The sequence below is a fragment of the Balaenoptera physalus genome (assembly GCF_965194825.1).
Source record: "Balaenoptera physalus genome assembly, chromosome: 2".
NCBI lineage: Eukaryota > Metazoa > Chordata > Mammalia > Artiodactyla > Balaenopteridae > Balaenoptera > Balaenoptera physalus.
In genome coordinates this window covers 108,043,027-108,060,445 of record NC_138883.1, presented here as the reverse complement: position 1 = coordinate 108,060,445, position 17,419 = coordinate 108,043,027, and the positions used below count along the sequence as shown (strand labels likewise).

The following is a 17,419-nucleotide window of genomic DNA, read 5'->3' as shown; positions in this document are numbered from 1 at the left end:
GACAGGACAAAGAAACTTAGCTTTTGGGTGCTCAATTAGTAAAGAATCTCAACAGAATTTGGGCTTGGGGTAGTAAATTAAAGAAACAACAAGGTTTGTTTATACAGGCTTCTCAGCCCCAATTCCCTGTCTGGTGATAAGGGTGTCCTTCTACCTCCAGATGCAGGGAGTACACCTTTCACAGGAGAGATTTATTTCCTGCTTTCAGGGAAGCAGAAAAGAGTGTCCCTCTTGCACTGGCCATTTCCTAATTCAAAATAATCAATATGCCATTGTGGCATAATTTGGGGCGGCCCGCCCTGATCCCAACATAAACCAAAACAATATATCAAAATGGGTTGAATACATAAGCAGACACAAGAATTTAGCTTTTATTTAGCCGGATGTCAAATGGATTTGCAAAAGTGTAAAATAATGCTACTCTTCTTACTAAAGTTGTGTTTTGCAAAATATATTTTCATTAAAAATGTTAGCTATGTTAATATATAATGGGTTTATTATTGTCATTTAAAAATGAATTAGTAAATAAATTTCTCAGTTTTAGTTTCTAATACATAAATATTGATAGATACAACCCACACAAACAAAAGCTCCTTGGGATTCTCGATAATTTTAAAGATGTAAATAGATCCTGAAACCAAAAAGATCATCTTTGGGCGGGCTGTCATCCCTGTATGACACCTTTGTTGTATATCTTTTCTTGACAGGGTTCTTCTGTATTTGGCATGCCTATACCCCAGGGGCTGGGTGATAACTCTGTGTACCCACCAGTTTTCTGGTTGAATGACTGGGTGAGTGATCGTCATACAGTGTTTTGTTTTTTTAGAAATTCACGTTCTTTTATTTATTTATTTATTTATTTATGACTGTGTTGAGTCTTCGTTTCTGTGCGAGGGCTTTCTCTAGTTGCGGCAAGTGGGGACCACTCTTCATCGCGGTGCGCGGGCCTCTCACCATCGCGGCCTCTCTTGTTGCGGAGCACAGGCTCCAGACGCGCAGGCTCAGCAATTGTGGCTCACGGGCCCAGTTGCTCCGTGGCATGTGGGATCTTCCCAGACCAGGGCTCGAACCCGTGTCCCCTGCATTGGCAGGCAGATTCCCAACCACTGCGCCACCAGGGAAGCCCCCATACAGTGTTTTGTGATGTCCTTTGGTCTCTACTTGTTTACATATTAAATCTATATCTATTCTTTTTTCCTCTAGTTCTGACAATTCAAATAGCATTACTTGGCCCCAATCCTATCTAGACACAGTGCCCATGTAGAAGCTGAAACTGTGTTATGGTACTCAGTGGCTATACAGATGACCCAGAATCTGCAAACATTAATCTTATTTCAAATAGGCATCAAGTGAAAAGATAAAATGTGGAAGTACTTACAGAGCACTCACGGATGCCTGAGGGTGAGTCTGCAGGTCCCAGGTGGAGAAGCCCGACAGCGGCCCAGAGTCACTGGAAATCCTGCTGTTCTTACCACCTATTGTGTGGTTACTGAGTAGCTTCTTAAGAGCGGTACCTAAATACCGTCTTAAGAGTTATTCTTCTTATTTCTATGTTTCGGGGGCTCAGTCTGAAATGTCTTCTTCTCAGCTTCCTTCATCACTGAAAAACCAAAGACCTAAGTCCAGGTCCACCATTAGTTCTTCCTCCCAAAGTCTCCATCAGGCCCTTCGTAAGCCTTGTCTCCCTCTCACAGACACCTCCTTGCTCTGCGTGCAGAGGTCCTGAGTCATCTGCCTTCAGCTGTCCCACACTCTGCCTTAACCACCTTGCCATTAGGTTCTCCAACAGGGCACTGTGTGCTTCTCCCAGGTTCTGGAAACACTCGTGTCTCACAAGACAAATCCAGGCAGCAGATAGTATCTTCATTTAGTACTCTGTCCAAAAACCAAGAAGGTGAGAGAGCAAGTTGGTACCCAACCTCCCTTTTACAGGATGAGAACAGCCAGACCTGCCCCTGGAACCCACATCACAGCCAGGCCTGTAATGTGTAGTAGAGTGGATAGTCCTGAAATCGTTTACAGGTACTTACCGGAACTCAGCCATTGAGAGTTTCAGGTTTTGTTTTGGTTTTTTTTTCTTTATTATTTTTATTTATTTTTGGCTATGTTGTGTCTTCGTTTCTGTGTGAGGGCTTTCTCTAGTTGCGGCAAGCGGGGGCCACTCTTCATCGCGGTGCGCGGGCCTCTCACTATCGCGGCCTCTCTTGTTGCGGAGCACAGGCTCTAGACGCGCAGGCTCAGTAGTTGTGGCTCACGGGCTTAGTTGCTCCGCGGCATGTGGGATCTTCCCAGACCAGGGCTCGAACCCGTGTTCCCTGCATTGGCAGGCAGATACTCAACCACTGCGCCACCAGGGAAGCCTGAGAGTTTCAGTTTCGCTGAACTTTTAAACCAGCAATACAAATTGCAAATATTCTAGAAGGACTATTAGACTGGCAACATGAAAGTTAATTGGAATCCAACTGCTAGCGTCTAGAACTAGTCAGAAGGAATGTTAAGGCAAACAGAATCTGTTGTGATGTTTTTAGCTGCTGAGAGGGAGCCAGGCCTCTTAGCTTTGCTCTTTGGGTCAGTTCCCAAGGGAACTTGAGTGGAAAAATCTCCCTCTAGTTTTCTCAGTTTTACGTTGCCCATTTGCTAGATGCCTTGCCTGAAAGAAGTGATGTGAAACTTGTGAACCAGAATCTTGGAAATGACTCTGGCAGTCTCAGATGGGAGAGACACTTTCAATTATGAAAGCTTTTTCTCCTAAAAAAAAAAAAAAATCAGATATCCTTTTCAGTATTTCACATTCTGGTTCAGATACTCAATAAAATGCACAAAAAATGACTTGAGACTTAATTTTGATAATTTCAAAATCAGTAGCAAAATATAAAGGGAAATGCTTTACTATGTAAAAAATTTTTTAATTGTTAAAAATGTTAATGTAAGCAGAGGTTGATTTTAGACATTTGGGGATGCTTAATTGTTCCCCATCCTGACTTGTCCTTTACATAGCTAACTTTTTTTCTGGTAAGAAGGTAGACTGGGGTCTTCCCTGGTGGCGCAGTGGTTAAGAATCCGCCTGCCAATGTAGGGGACATGGGTTCTAGCCCTGGTCCGGGAAGATCCCACATGCCGCGGAGCAACTAAGCCCGTGTGCCGCAACTACAGAGCCTCCGCTCTAGACCCCATGAGCCACTACTACTGAAGCCCGTGAGCCTAGAGCCCATGCTCAGCAATGAGTAGCCCCCGCTCGCCACAACTAGAGAAAGTCCGTGCGCAGCAACGAAGACCCAACACAGCCAAAAATAAATAAATACGTAAATTTAAAAAACTTTTTAAAAAGAAAAAAAAAAAGAAGGTAGACTGTGGGACTTTCCTGGTGGTCCAGTGGTTAAGAATCCGCCCCGCAATGCAGGGACGTGGGTTCAATCACTTGTTGGGGAACTAAGATCCCATATGCCACGGGGCAACTAAGCCCACGTGCTCTAGATCCTGCGTGTCACAACTAGAGAGCCCGTGCGCCGCAACTACTGAGCCCACACACCACAACTAGAGAGAAGCCTGCGGGCCGCAATGAAAGATCCCGCATGCTGCAATGAAGATCCCGTGTGCTGCAACTAAGACCCAATGCAGCCAAATAAATAAATAAATATATATATATATATATATATATATAAAAAGAAGGTAGATTGTAGAGGGAAAAAATCTTATTTCATCTTAAAAGCAATTGTATGAAGCAGATATTATGGTTGTCTTTGTTTTACAGATGAAGACACAGATTCAAAGAAGCAAGGTCTTGCCCCCAGGTTGCATGGCTCAGAAGCATCTCTGCACTCTCTTATTGGAGCCCTTCTACTTCTGCTAAGGGCTTACCCTTCCCGCATTTGAAATTGAGCAAAGGTTGAAATTCTCTTACCCAGGCCACAGAAGGGGTCTGGGGAAGACGGTGGTGAAGATCTTGATGTTGGGGAGAAGCCCTTGGTTGGAAAATGTGTGAACAGCAGGTGGCAGCAGTGTCCTTGGAGTTTGTGGTTGTCCCCTACAGTCCTTGGAAAGCAAGGTCAACAGGCACCAATTAAGGTGCTGATCCTAATGCCTGACCTCTGATCTCTGACCTGCCTCCCACCCCTCATCTACCTCCTGCTGAGCCAGGTGGACTGTCTGATGTCTAGTAGGGTGCTTCCCTCTCTCTCCCTGAGGAACTCAAAGGGGAGATCAGGAAAGATGACCCAGAAGTCATTTACAATGGAAACGCTCCCACTGAGATCATCAATATCACGTACAGTTGTGTGAGCTTGGCATGTTACCCTCTCTGTTCCTTGATACGCTTTTCTGTAAAATGAGGATAATAATGGCCACCTGCCTTGAAGGCTCATTGAGCTGATGGAAGGAACATAATATATACAGAGCCTTAGGACAGCACAGTGAATACAACACATGCTCCTCATTCATATTATTCTTTATAGAGGGCTGTATCATTGCAGTGGGCTTTCATACATCAACATCTCACTCCATCCTTCCACCATATTTTGAGATGCAGATATCACACATTTAACAGAGAAGGACTCTTAGGTTGAGCCAGAGGAAGTAATATTAGCATGAGATGAGGAAGCCAGATTCCTCGGGGATGTGGGACCACATGCAAGTTACTTAATGCTTTGGAGCCTCAGTTTCTTTTTCTGTAAAATGGTGATAATATTACCTATCTTGGGTGTTGGTTGTGAGGACTAAATAAAACAACATATACGAAGCCCTCTGGTATAGTTCCTCTTATGTAGTTACACTTAAAATCATGAAAAGGATGTCTTAAAACATATAGAAAAGTGTTGCAATAAAATTCACATTTTAAGGCAAGACAAGAAAAATTTAAACATAAAACTTTTTCTCTGCCCTTTGGCTTCCTCTCTCCCCTCTAGTGTGCATTGTGCACCTGCATTATGTGTTAACCAGACTTCCCCAACAGCGGAAATACCTGCTCAACCATAAAGATCAATTTTTCTCCTTCTGGTGCCAGCTATGTAACTCCTTAGAAGATAACATTCCTTTCTCAATCCTGCAAGGGGTCACGATGACCCACCACTCACCTTGTGTGTGCAGACATCTTTGGTGAACTTTATGTACCACGTCAGTATATCATCCCTTAATGCAGAACAGACTGGTTAGACTACCTGGGGAGATACTGGGCCACAGCTAATGGAAGTTCTCAGCTTAAATACTTACTTATGATCTTATTAATGTTACCAGCTATATTACTTGTATTTTGTCTATTTTACAAGATTATTTCTTGCATTATCAAATATGTGACTGAGCCTCAGATAAAATTAATGATGATTAGGTGACTTGAAATGATTGGCCAAATATATAGTTCTATATGATCAAGGACTGTAATGGTGTATCTCTATATGGGAAGAAGCAACAAGAGGGGACCATTTCCTGGACCATAACAGACTTTGGGCTACTGTTCACAGGGCCTGGTCCAGTAATAGCACATTGAGTGGCCTATGAATGAAATCCTCACCTAACCTGGGAATGAGCATTTCTAGCACTGTGGGACAAATTGGTCACCAAATGCCTCCCAAACCTTGGTTGAAATTAAGACCAAAAGGTAAGTGATTGTAAAATAAAGAATGTTGCCCACCATCTAGTTCTACAAGAATCAAGTCATTAGCTACTGCAGTTGCTGATGTACAGTACACCCGAGAAAGGAGTTCAGAGTAAAGATCTGGAATAAAGCACTCTGTACTCTGGGAAATCTGGCAGAACAGGCCTTTAGATAGTTAGATATTTTAAGGAAAAATTTTTTATGACCTGGATTCTTGCATCTTCCCATACTTAGAAAAGTACTACAATCATCAACTAAGCTGTTTCTTGTGACTAGCAGCAACCTTCTACTGAGATGTGTGCTTGACTGTACATACCCTCTTCCCCAAAATCACATTACTGACCTCTCCCCTTACCTCTTCAGAGCAGTTTCTCAGAGTAGCTGGCTGTCTCCTGGGCTATAGTCCTCAGCTTGGCTCGAATAAAATTTTCCCTTTCTTTCTTAGATTGACCACTGATTAATTCTTTTTTTTTTTTTTTTTTTTTGTCAATCCCAATCGCCCAATTCAGCACACCACCATCCCCACCTCACCGCAGTTTTCCCCCCTTGGTGTCCATATGTCCATTCTCTACATCTGTGTCTCAACTTCTGCCCTGCAAACTGGCTCATCTGTACCATTTTTCTAGGTTCCACATACATGCATTAATATATGATATTTGTTTTTCTCTTTCTGACTTACTTCACTCTGTATGACAGTCTCTAGATCCATCCACGTCTCAACAAATGACTCAATTTCGTTCCTTTTTATGGCTGAGTAATATTCCATTGTATATATGTACCACATCTTCTTTATCCATTCGTCTGTTGATGGGCATTTAGGTTGCTTCCATGACCTGGCTATTGTAAATAGTGCTGCAATGAACATTTGGGTGCATGTGTCTTTTTGAATTACGGTTTTCTCTGGGTATATGCCCAGTAGTGGGATTGCTGGGTCATATGGTAATTCTATTTTTAGTTTTTTAAGGAACCTCCATATTGTTCTCCAGAGTGGCTGTATCAATTTACATTCCCACCAACAGTGCAAGAGGGTTCCCTTTTCTCCACACCCTCTCCAGCATTTGTTGTTTGTAGATTTTCTGATGATCCCCATTCTAACAGGAGTGAGGTGATACCTCATTGTAGTTTTGATTTGCATTTCTCTAATAATTAGTGATGTTGAGCAGCTTTTCATGTGCTTCGTGGCCGTCTGTATGTCTTCTTTGGAGAAATGTCTATTTAGGTCTTCTGCCCATTTTTGGATTGGGGTGTTTGTTTCTTTGATATTGAGCTGAATGAGCTGTTTATATATTTTGGAGATTAATCCTTTGTCCGTTGATTCATTTGCAAATATTTTCTCCCATTCTGAGGGTTGTCTTTTCGTCTTGTTTATGGTTTCCTTTGCTGTGCAAAAGCTTTTAAGTTTCATTAGGTCCCACTTGTTTATTTTTGTTTTTATTTCCATTACTCTAGGAGGTGGATCAAAAAAGATCTTGCTGTGATTTATGTCAAAGAGTGTTCTTCCTATGTTTTCCTCTAAGAGTTTTATAGTGTCCAGTCTTATATTTAGGTCTCTAATCCATTTTGAGTTTATTTTTGTGTATGGTGTTAGGGAGTATTCTAATTTCATTCTTTTACATGTAGCTGTCCAGTTTTCCCAGCACCACTTATTGAAGAGACTGTCTTTTCTCCATTGTATATCTTTGCCTCCTTTGTCATAGATTAGTTGACCATAGGTGCGTGGGTTAATCTCTGGGCTTTCTATCTTGTTCCATTGATCTATGTTTCTGTTTTTGTGCCAGTACCATATTGTCTTGATTACTGTAGCTTTGTAGTATAGTCTGAAGTCAGGGAGTCTGATTCCTCCAGCTCCATTTTTTTGCCTCAAGACTGCTTTGGCTATTCGGGGTCTTTTGTGTCTCCATACAAATTTTAAGATGATTTGTTCTAGCTCCGTAAAAAATGCCATTGGTAATTTGATAGGGATTGCATTGAATCTGTAGATTGCTTTGGGTAGTATACTCATTTTCACAATGTTGATTCTTCCAATCCAAGAACATGGTATATCTCTCCATCTGTTGGTATCATCTTTAATTTCTTTCATCAGTGTCTTATAGTTTTCTGCATACAGGTCTTTTGTCTCCCTAGGTAGGTTTATTCCTAGGTATTTTATTCTTTTTGTTGCAATGGTAAATGGGAGTGTTTCCATAATTTCTCTTTCAGAATTTTCATCATTAGTGTATAGGAATGCAAGAGATTTCTGTGCATTAATTTTGTATCCTGCAACTTTACCATATTCATTAATTAGCTCTAGCAGTTTTCTGGTGGCAGTTTTAGGATTCTCTATGTATAGTATCATGTCATCCGCAAACAGTGACAGTTTTACTTCCTCTTTTCCAATTTGTATTCCTTTTATTTCTTTTTCTTCTCTGATTGCCGTGGCTAGGACTTCCAGAACTATGTTGAATAATAGTGGTGAGAGTGGACATCCTTGTCTCGTTCCTGATCTTAGAGGAAATGCTTTCAGTTTTTCACCATTGAGAATGATGTTTGCTGTGGGTTTGTCATATATGGCCTTTATTATGTTGAGGTAGGTTCCCTCTATGCCCACTTTCTGGAGAGTTTTTATCATAAATGGGTGTTGAATTTTGTCAAAAGCTTTTTCTGCATCTATTGAGATGATCATATGATTTTTATTCTTCAGTTTGTTAATATGGTGTATCACATTGATTGATTTGCGTATATTGAAGAATCCTTGCATCCCTGGGATAAATCCCACTTGATCGTGGTGTATGATCCTTTTAATGTGTTGTTGGATTCTGTTTGCTAGTATTTTGTTGAGGATTTTTGCATCTATATTCATCAGTGATATTGGTCTGTAATTTTCTTTTTTTGTAGTGTCTTTGTCTGGTTTTGGTATCAGGGTGATGGTGGCCTCATAGAATGAGTTTGGGAGTGTTCCTTCCTCTGCAATTTTTTGGAAGAGTTTGAGAAGGATGGGTGTTAGCTCTTCTCTAAATGTTTGATAGAATTCACCTGTGAAGCCATCTGGTCCTGGACTTTTGTTTGTTGGAAGATTTTTAATCACAGTTTCAATTTCATTACTTGTGATTGGTCTGTTCATATTTTCTATTTCTTCCTGGTTCAGTCTTGGAAGGTTATACCTTTCTAAGAATTTGTCCATTTCTTCCAGGTTGTCCATTTTATTGGCATAAAGTTGCTTATAGTAGTCTCTTAGGATGTTTTGTATTTCTGCAGTGTCTGTTGTAACTTCTCCTTTTTCATTTCTGATTTTATTGATTTGAGTCCTCTCCCTCTTTTTCTTGATGAGTCTGGCTAATGGCTTATCAATTTTGTTTATCTTCTCAAAGAACCAACTTTTAGTTTTATTGATCTTTGCTATTGTTTTCTTTGTTTCTATCTCATTTATTTCTGCTCTGATCTTTATGATTTCTTTCCTTCTGCTAACTTTGGGTTTTGTTTGTTCTTCTTTCTCTAGTTTCTTTAGGTGTAAGGTTAGATTGTTTACTTGAGATTTTTCTTGTTTCTTTAGGTAGGCTTGTATAGCTATAAACTTCCCTCTTAGAACCGCTTTTGCTGCATCCCATAGGTTTTGGGTCGTCGTGTTTTCATTGTCATTTGTCTCTAGGTATTTTTTGATTTCCTCTTTGATTTCTTCAGTGATCTTTTGGTTATTTAGTAACGTATTGTTTAGCCTCCATGTGTTTGTCTTTTTTACGTTTTTTTCCCTGTAATTCATTTCTAATCTCATAGCGTTGTGGTCAGAAAAGATGCTTGGTATGATTTCAATTTTCTTAAATTTACTGAGGCTTGATTTGTGACCCAAGATGTGATCTATCCTGGAGAATGTTCCGTGCGCACTTGAGAAGAATGTGTAATCTGCTGTTTTTGGATGGAATGTCCTATATATATCAATTAAATCTATCTGGTCTATTGTGTCATTTAAAGCTTCTGTTTCCTTATTTATTTTCATTTTGGATGATCTGTCCATTGGTGTAAGTGAAGTGTTAAAGTCCCCCACTATTATTGTGTTACTGTCGATTTCCTCTTTTATAGCTGTTAGCAGTTGCCTTATGTATTGAGGTGCTCCTATGTTGGGTGCATATATATTTATAATTGTTATATCTTCTTCTTGGATTGATCCCTGGATCATTATGTAGTGTCCTTCCTTGTCTCTTGTAACATTCTTTATTTTAAAGTCTATTTTATCTGATATGAGTATAGCTACTCCAGCTTTCTTTTGATTTCCATTTGCATGGAATATCTTTTTCCATCCCCTAACTTTCAGTCTGTATGTGTCCCTAGGTCTAAAGTGGGTCTCTTGTAGACAGCATATATATGGGTCCTGTTTTTGTATCCATTCAGCCAGTCTATGTCTTTTGGTTGGGGCGTTTAATCCATTCACGTTTAAGGTAATTATCGATATGTATGTTCCTATGACCATTTTCTTAATTGTTTTGGGTTTGTTTTTGTAGGTCCTTTTCTTCTCTTGTGTTTCCCACTTAGAGAAGTTCCTTTAGCATTTGTTGTAGAGCTGGTTTGGTGGTGCTGAATTCTCTTAGCTTTTGCTTGTCTGTAAAGCTTTTGATTTCTCCATCAAATCTAAATGAGATCCTTGCCGGGTAGAGTAATCTTGGTTGTAGGTTCTTCCCTTTCATCACTTTAAGTATATCATGCCACTCCCTTCTGGCTTGCAGAGTTTCTGCTGAGAAATCAGCTGTTAACCTTATGGGAGTTCCCTTGTATGTTATTTGTCGTTTTTCCCTTGCTGCTTTCAATAATTTTTCTTTGTCTTTAATTTTTGCCACTTTGATTACTATGTGTCTCGGCGTGTTTCTCCTTGGGTTTATTCTGTATGGGACTCTCTGCGCTTCCTGGACTTGGGTGGCTATCTCCTTTCCCATGTTAGGGAAGTTTTCGACTATAATCTCTTCAAATATTTTCTCTGGTCCTTTCTCTCTCTCTTCTCCTTCTGGGACCCCTATAATGCGAATGTTGTTGTGTTTAATGTTGTCCCAGAGGTCTCTTAGGCTGTCTTCATTTCTTTTCATTCTTTTTTCTTTAGTCTGTTCCGCAGCAGTGAATTCCACCATTCTGTCTTCCAGGTCACTTATCCGTTCTTCTGCCTCAGTTATTCTGCTATTGATTCCTTCTAGTGTAGTTTTCATTTCAGTTATTGTATTGGTCATCTCTGTTTGTTTGTTCTTTAATTCTTCTAGGTCTTTGTTAATCATTTCTTGCATCTTCTCAATCTTTGCCTCCATCCTTATTCCGAGGTCCTGGATCATCTTCACTATCATTATTCTGAATTCTTTCTCTGGAAGGTTGCCTATCTCCACTTCATTTAGTTGTTTTTCTGGGGTTTTTTCTTGTTCCTTCATCTGGTATATAGCCCTCTGCCTTTTCATCTTCTCTATCTTTCTGTAACTGTGGTTTTTGGTCCGCAGGCTGCAGGATTGTAGTTTTTCTTGCTTCTGCTCTCTGCCCTCTGGTGGTTGAGGCTATCTAAGAGGCTTGATGATAGGCTCTGGTGGTGGGTAGAGCTGACTGTTGCTGTCTGATTAATTCTTTTTACTGACAAAAGTTATAAGGAAGGCAAGTAAAGTTACTCATGATCCCACCACCCAGAAATAACCCCGTTATTATCATGATGTGTTTTTTCTTCTCCCAGTGTTTGTACATAAAATGGCTGAGATCACATCACATATGTACAAGTAAGCTGTCCCTAATTAAGTGGCAGAGCTGGGCTGACACCCCGGGCAGGCTGGGTCCAGGTCCAGGCCTTCCTACGTAGCCATTTCCCTGCACTGCCCCTATAAAGTTCAAGCTTATATCATTTCAAGAAACTGACAAAAAAATATTTAAATGTTTCAAGTTTGAAAATAAAGCACGTAAAGAAACCAGAGGTAGACAAAATAATCCTATCGTATAGTTAAAGGCTGGAATTTTGCCTGGAAAAGTAGTATTTCATGTGGAAAAAATGTTAATTTCTACTATGTCTGTGTAGCCAATATTTTAATTGTTAAAACATTACTGTTCAACTAGAGAAAGCCCTCGCACAGAAACGAAGACCCAACACAGCCAAAAATTAAAAAAAAAAAAAAAAATTAAAACCAAAGGAAAGGGAACTCTCCTTTAAAAAAAAAACAAAACATTACTGTTCAAGCTCATAAAATGAGTAAATTTGGTAAAACTAGTAAACTAGTCAGTTAACAAAGTGATTAAATCGACAAATGGAGTGAGTTGATTATGTTGCAGATGGGATTTTAGGGGGGTGCTGATTTTTGGCAAATTGGCTTGCATTTATTGGAGATGAAGTATTGCTTAATATATATACTTGTTGAGTGAATAAATACATGAATAAATGAATGAATGAATTTTGCCATAAAAGAAATAATCTTCCCCTCTAAAATTCAACAGCTGTACGTGACGTCTGCATTTTAAGAGCCTTGAGGGTTGCCTGAGACAGAAATTCTGGTTCTGGGATCGAATGTACTCACTGCGTGCATACTCCTACTCCAAATACTCACTCATGGCCTAACTGGCGGCTTAGTGGGAGCCGGCGCTTCCTGTGGGCTCAGAGCTCAAGCCCACACTCCGTGAGCTTGGAGTCAGAAGAATGAGGTTCCCATCTCAATCAGCTCATCCATTACTAGCCCCAGAACACTGGCCAGTCAGTTTACTCCCGAACTGTTTCCTCACCTGTAAAATGGGCATAATTCTGACACCTGCCCCACCTTGTTCCTGGCATCACAGGGTGCAGAGAAGTACTAGATGAATGTTAGTTCATGGCTGTGAAAACGATTAGACTTCAGGGTCTGAAGTGACCCTGGTGTGATGGAGGTAGCCCTGGGAAGGGGCGGGGTCTCCTTGGGGAAGGAGGGCCACTGCTCCCCTTTGCTCTTTGGCTGCTCCTTTCTGATCACTGACACCCATGATAGAGAGACACACAGACCCATTAAACTGCCTTCCCCAGGTCACCTGCCATGAGGAGCAAACACCAAGGGCCTTACAGCCAGCGCCTCCTCACTGCTACTTCAGGGCTGAGGTCCTCTGCCCAGAACCACTGGTGGTGGGGTGATGGGGGGCCTGGGTTCTCCCGTCGTTACCCCTGGGGCTCCTCAGGCTGGCCTCCCCCCTCTCTACCACTCACAGCTCTGCACCCAGCCTGCGAGGCTTCCAGTGGGGTATCTACTGGTCCCACCTTTGTGGCCTCACTGAAAGAAACATGCAGGCAAAGAAACCTGGCTGCGGAGGGCTGGGGCAGGGAGAGAACACAGCTGGGTGTGATGAGAAAGGGCAATGGCACAACAGGAGCCCGGGAAAAAGACCAAGACAAAAAATGAGGGGGGAGAGAGAAGTCTGGAGAGCACTTTTAATTTCTCCTCCCTTTTCTCAAGTGTCAGAGTAAAATCATTAAGGGGGGAAAAAAGGGGAAGATGGCAATCAGTGTCGGCTTTTAGTGCTTGAGTGGGTGACAGTACATTCCAGCTGCCACCAGGGCACCTACCACCCCTAAGCGATGCTACACGTCAGCCAGTGCAGGCCAGAGGCCCCCCAGTGGCTCCTTGCCTCATACCCAGGTCTCCTGACATGTGTAGGCTCCCTGCCACCAGCCAAGTAGTAATTTATCACCTGCTCATTCTGGGTCACTTTCTCCTCCATGAGTTACTTTAGCCCTAGTGGAGACTTAATATAACAGTTCACTACACTTGTAAGGTGCTTCTTCCTTCCAGAGAGCTTTACGCTCGCTATATCTAAAAGCTCATCTATCTGGATAAAGAAGAGGTGATACACACACACACACACACACACACACACACACACACACACACACACACAGAGGAATACTACTCAGCCATAAAAAAGAATGAAATGTTGCCATGTGCAGCAACATAGATGGACTTGGAGGGCATTATGCTCAGTGTCAGACAAAGAAAGACAAATACTGTATGATATCACTTATATGTGGAATCTAAAAAATACAATAAACGAATGAATATGACAGAAAAGAAGCAGATTCACAGATACAGATAACAAGCTACTGGTTACCAGTGTGGAGGAGGGGCATTAAAGGGATCGGGGAGCGAGAGGTACAAACTACTGGGTGTTAAGACAGGCTACAAGGATGTATTGTACAACATGGGGAATATGGCCAATATTTTGTAAATGGAGGGTAACCTTTCAAAATTGTATAAAAAATAAAAAAATTTAAAAATGATTAAAAAATGCAAAACACATTGTATATAAAAGATAAAAAATAAAAATACAAATAAAAGCTTATACATCTGACTAGCCCTTCAGGGTTGAAAGGACTTGTGTACAGATGGACTCCGAATTGGAAGGCTCGTTGAGTTCACCTGATGCAGTTATTATCTGACATCAGCTGAGGCTCCCATCTCACTCCTCATAGATCTGGTTCAACTTGGCCTGCACCCCAATTCCAGGGCCTATGACCAGGGCTGGTTTCAGACCGTAACAAGCCCCAGGGCCTTTTAATTATGGAGTCCACATTCCACATCATATCAAACACATTAGCGTATACCCACATTTCACATGAAATATAACATATTTTGCTGTGGAAGAAATCAAAAGGGTTTTCTTAATTTTGCTTTTGAAATTACTTAGCTACCAGTTATTCACTGACTATATGACTGACTATGATTTGTGGGCTGTCATCACACACACACACACAGGAAATTTTATAGAGTGAGAGAATCAAACCGTAGCTTTCTTTTCAAATGTAAATAATTTATAAACACTAAATTGAAAAATGAATGAAGGTGACATAATTGTATGTCTTATGGATGCTTCATTAAAATGTATTACTTTCAATTTTATACTTTTTGTGTTTTAGATCCATTAATTTTTTTTCTCATCTCACACGTTTTCACAGGCTTTTGAAAAAGCTGGTCTGCAAGAGGCCCTGTGCCAGCGGGGCCTGCTGGCCAGACGGCCCTGATTGCTGTTGCTAAAAGCCCTTCCCAAGACTCTGACCCGTCCCTCACCTCACTTCTGGCATCTTCTGATTCTTTGCTCTTGCGTATCTGCTCATGTTTCGGTTTCAGCTGGTATCGAAACTGGTCACAGAGCTCAGCTCCTTCGTTGTTTCCTACAAAATATCCAACCACACTGAACATTTCATGAAGTGGGAGATGTGACAAATTCTGAGGGCCGTGGAGAGAGGTCACTCAAGTCCCTCGCAGCTTCCTGCCATCTGGTCGGCGCTACCCTTTCCGCCCCGTGCCCACTCTCTCTCACCCCACATCCTCCAAGCTGCCTGTGCCAGCAGTGTGGCCACCCTGCCCAGGGCTGCTCTCCAGGGAGCCTAGGTCACACTGTCCCCTTCCCTTGTCTGCCTGCTTCTCTCTCAAACAGCAGACTTGCCAGGAATGCCTGCACTCTCCAGGTCCCTTGAATTTTCTGTCTCCTTTCACAAGCATTATCTGGTGCATCCAGACCCTGAGAGCACCTGGGCAGGAGCCCCTGCTGGCCACTTCCGGGATGGGGACCTCCCATCTCTCAGGTCAAGGCTTTTGCTTGCCTTTTTCACCGTTAGAAAGTAATTAGATCAATCTGAGCTCTGGCTTCATTGAAACTTTACTCCCGCTCATGGTCCTGCCTCTGGGTCCTCTGACCTTCAACACACCCCTGAAACAACATATCCCTGTCTCCACAGGACAACTGAGGAGTCAGGTGGCAAAGTCCCAACTGAGACCAAGGCCTCTCAACTCCCAGTCCTGGGCTTTCTCAGGGTCTCTTTCCCTTCGACTGCCTTTTATTACTCGGCTTTCTTCCGGGAAGAAATGCAGTGTACCGTGAATTTCCTTCAGCAAATACAGACTCTTTGCTTGTTTGAGCAAACAGGGCCACGGAGGTGGGATGGAGCAGAGGGTGAAGGGGTGGGCAGCAGGGCCGACTTCTCTGTTAAATCATGAGAGGTGCAGTGCCCAGGGCACATGACACTTCAGGAGGCCCATGAATGTGTTTTAATTTCTTTTAAAATCAGCAGAAAAAAAAGAATTTTTAGGTTGAAGAAAATGTTTTAATATATAATATTAATATATTTGTCTTCATACCAATGCAGACATAAAATAAAATTTAAACATTTTTTATGGAGGAAGGAGTCCATAAAAGTCAGAGTACCCAGGGTCCACAGCAGTTATAATGTGGTACTGGTGGGCAGGGGTCTCCTCACTGAACTTTACAAGTGAAGTCCCTTTAAAGGGATGGTTGTGTTACTCGGGGGATGGAAAATTGGCACCTCCTGAGCTATGAGTGACTGTCACTTCCACCAGGTGAACCAGATGAACTAATTAAAAAGGCTGATTCTGTCATCTGGGTCAACATGGATTGGGTCCAACTGCCCAATCCTCTTGTAAAGCCATGGCCCACACTGTGGGGGAAGGCGGCTCAGCTTTCTCTGCCTGGGGGACATCTGTCTTCTCCCTTGGAGCCTTGCCTGGCCCGTCCTCAAACCAGCCACTCCCACTGGGCCCCTCCTCTCCTCCCTGAAGCTCATTAGCATTCTCAGCAGAAAAGTAGCAGAAAATGGTAAAAAAAAAGAACTTGAACTTTGCACGTGCCAGTTCTGTGTTCCAATCCCAGCTCTACCACTTCCCAGCTCTGTGTGCTTTCTGAGCCTCAATTTTGTTTTCATTTAAAAAGGGGATAATATTACCTGTTCATATATATTGCAAGCGCTGAATAAGAGAACCTGTGCAAAGTCCAAGGAACCAGTGGGAGCTTATGGTTGGCAGTCTGAGAGCAGAGTCTAGGCCACGTGTCTTGAAGCTGTATTTTTATACTTTCTGTAATATAAAGAAATACTGATAGCTGCATCAAAGATGGTGCTTCCTCTGTCTGGCATATAGTAGTTCCTCTCACTCCTTTTTAATGACTTAGTCCCATCCATTAATAATCTGTCTTCATGGTTCTACCTGCCACCCACCTCCAAGCTAGGATGGTGGTATGTCCCAACTCCATGGGCACAGAAACTCCTGCACTCGGGACCCTACGGAACCTTGCCCTGTATCTCTTCATCTGGCTATTCATTCAAATCTTTTTTATTTTTTTGCCGTGCCACGCCATGCGGCTTGTGGGATCTTAGTTCCCCCACCAGGGATCGAACCCAGGCCCCCCGGTTGTGAAAGCTCCGAGTCCTAACCACTGGACCACCAGGGAATTCCCTCATATCTTTATTATATCCTTTATAGTAAACTGGTAAACATAAGTAAATATTTTCCTGAGTTCTGTGAGCCATCCTAGCAAATTTTTTAACCCAAGGAGGGGGTCAAGGAACTTCGATTTATAGCCAGTGGATAGTCAGAAGTAGGGATGACAGCCTGGGACTTGGGCTTGGCACCTGGAGTGGGAACAGTCTTGTGGGACGGAGCCCTTAACCTGTGGAATCTAATGCTAACTCTAAGTACATAGTGCAGAACTGAACTGAATGGTAGGACACCCAGCTGGTGTCAGAGAATTGCTTGATGTGTGGAAAACCCGTACATCTGGTGACAGAAGTGTTGTGTGGTATTACTGGGATTTTATGATTCTTGGCAAAGGCAAAGTCTCTTCACCTCAGGAAAAGATTGGGGATTCTTGGTTTAAAGGTATTTCTTGACATATACCACATTACACTACGAAAACGGGAGATGGAAAAATTCACTGGGGGAGGCAGAGTGAAAGCCTGTAGCCTTCCATTAACTCTCCTCCATCCTGAAGGTGGACTTGACTTTCAAATTGCTCACCTGCAATCCGGAGGCTGGCTAGAAGGCTCCCATCCTGCCAGTGGCCTGTGAATTCTCATGCGGCAGTAAGGTGAGAAGGGAAAAT

At 42.2% G+C, this 17,419-nt stretch overlaps 1 long non-coding RNA gene across 1 annotated transcript in view; it reads right to left on the bottom strand.

The window, feature by feature from the left end:
* The window catches only part of LOC309654287, a 30,960-nt gene extending 13,541 nt beyond the window's left edge, over positions 1 to 17,419 (bottom strand). The window contains exons 1-3 of the long non-coding RNA XR_014260111.1: positions 17,335 to 17,419; positions 14,593 to 16,395; positions 1,379 to 1,875 (exon numbers count right to left, since the gene is read on the bottom strand). This is a non-coding gene — a long non-coding RNA (uncharacterized lncRNA). The remainder of the gene's footprint in view (positions 1 to 1,378; positions 1,876 to 14,592; positions 16,396 to 17,334) is intronic.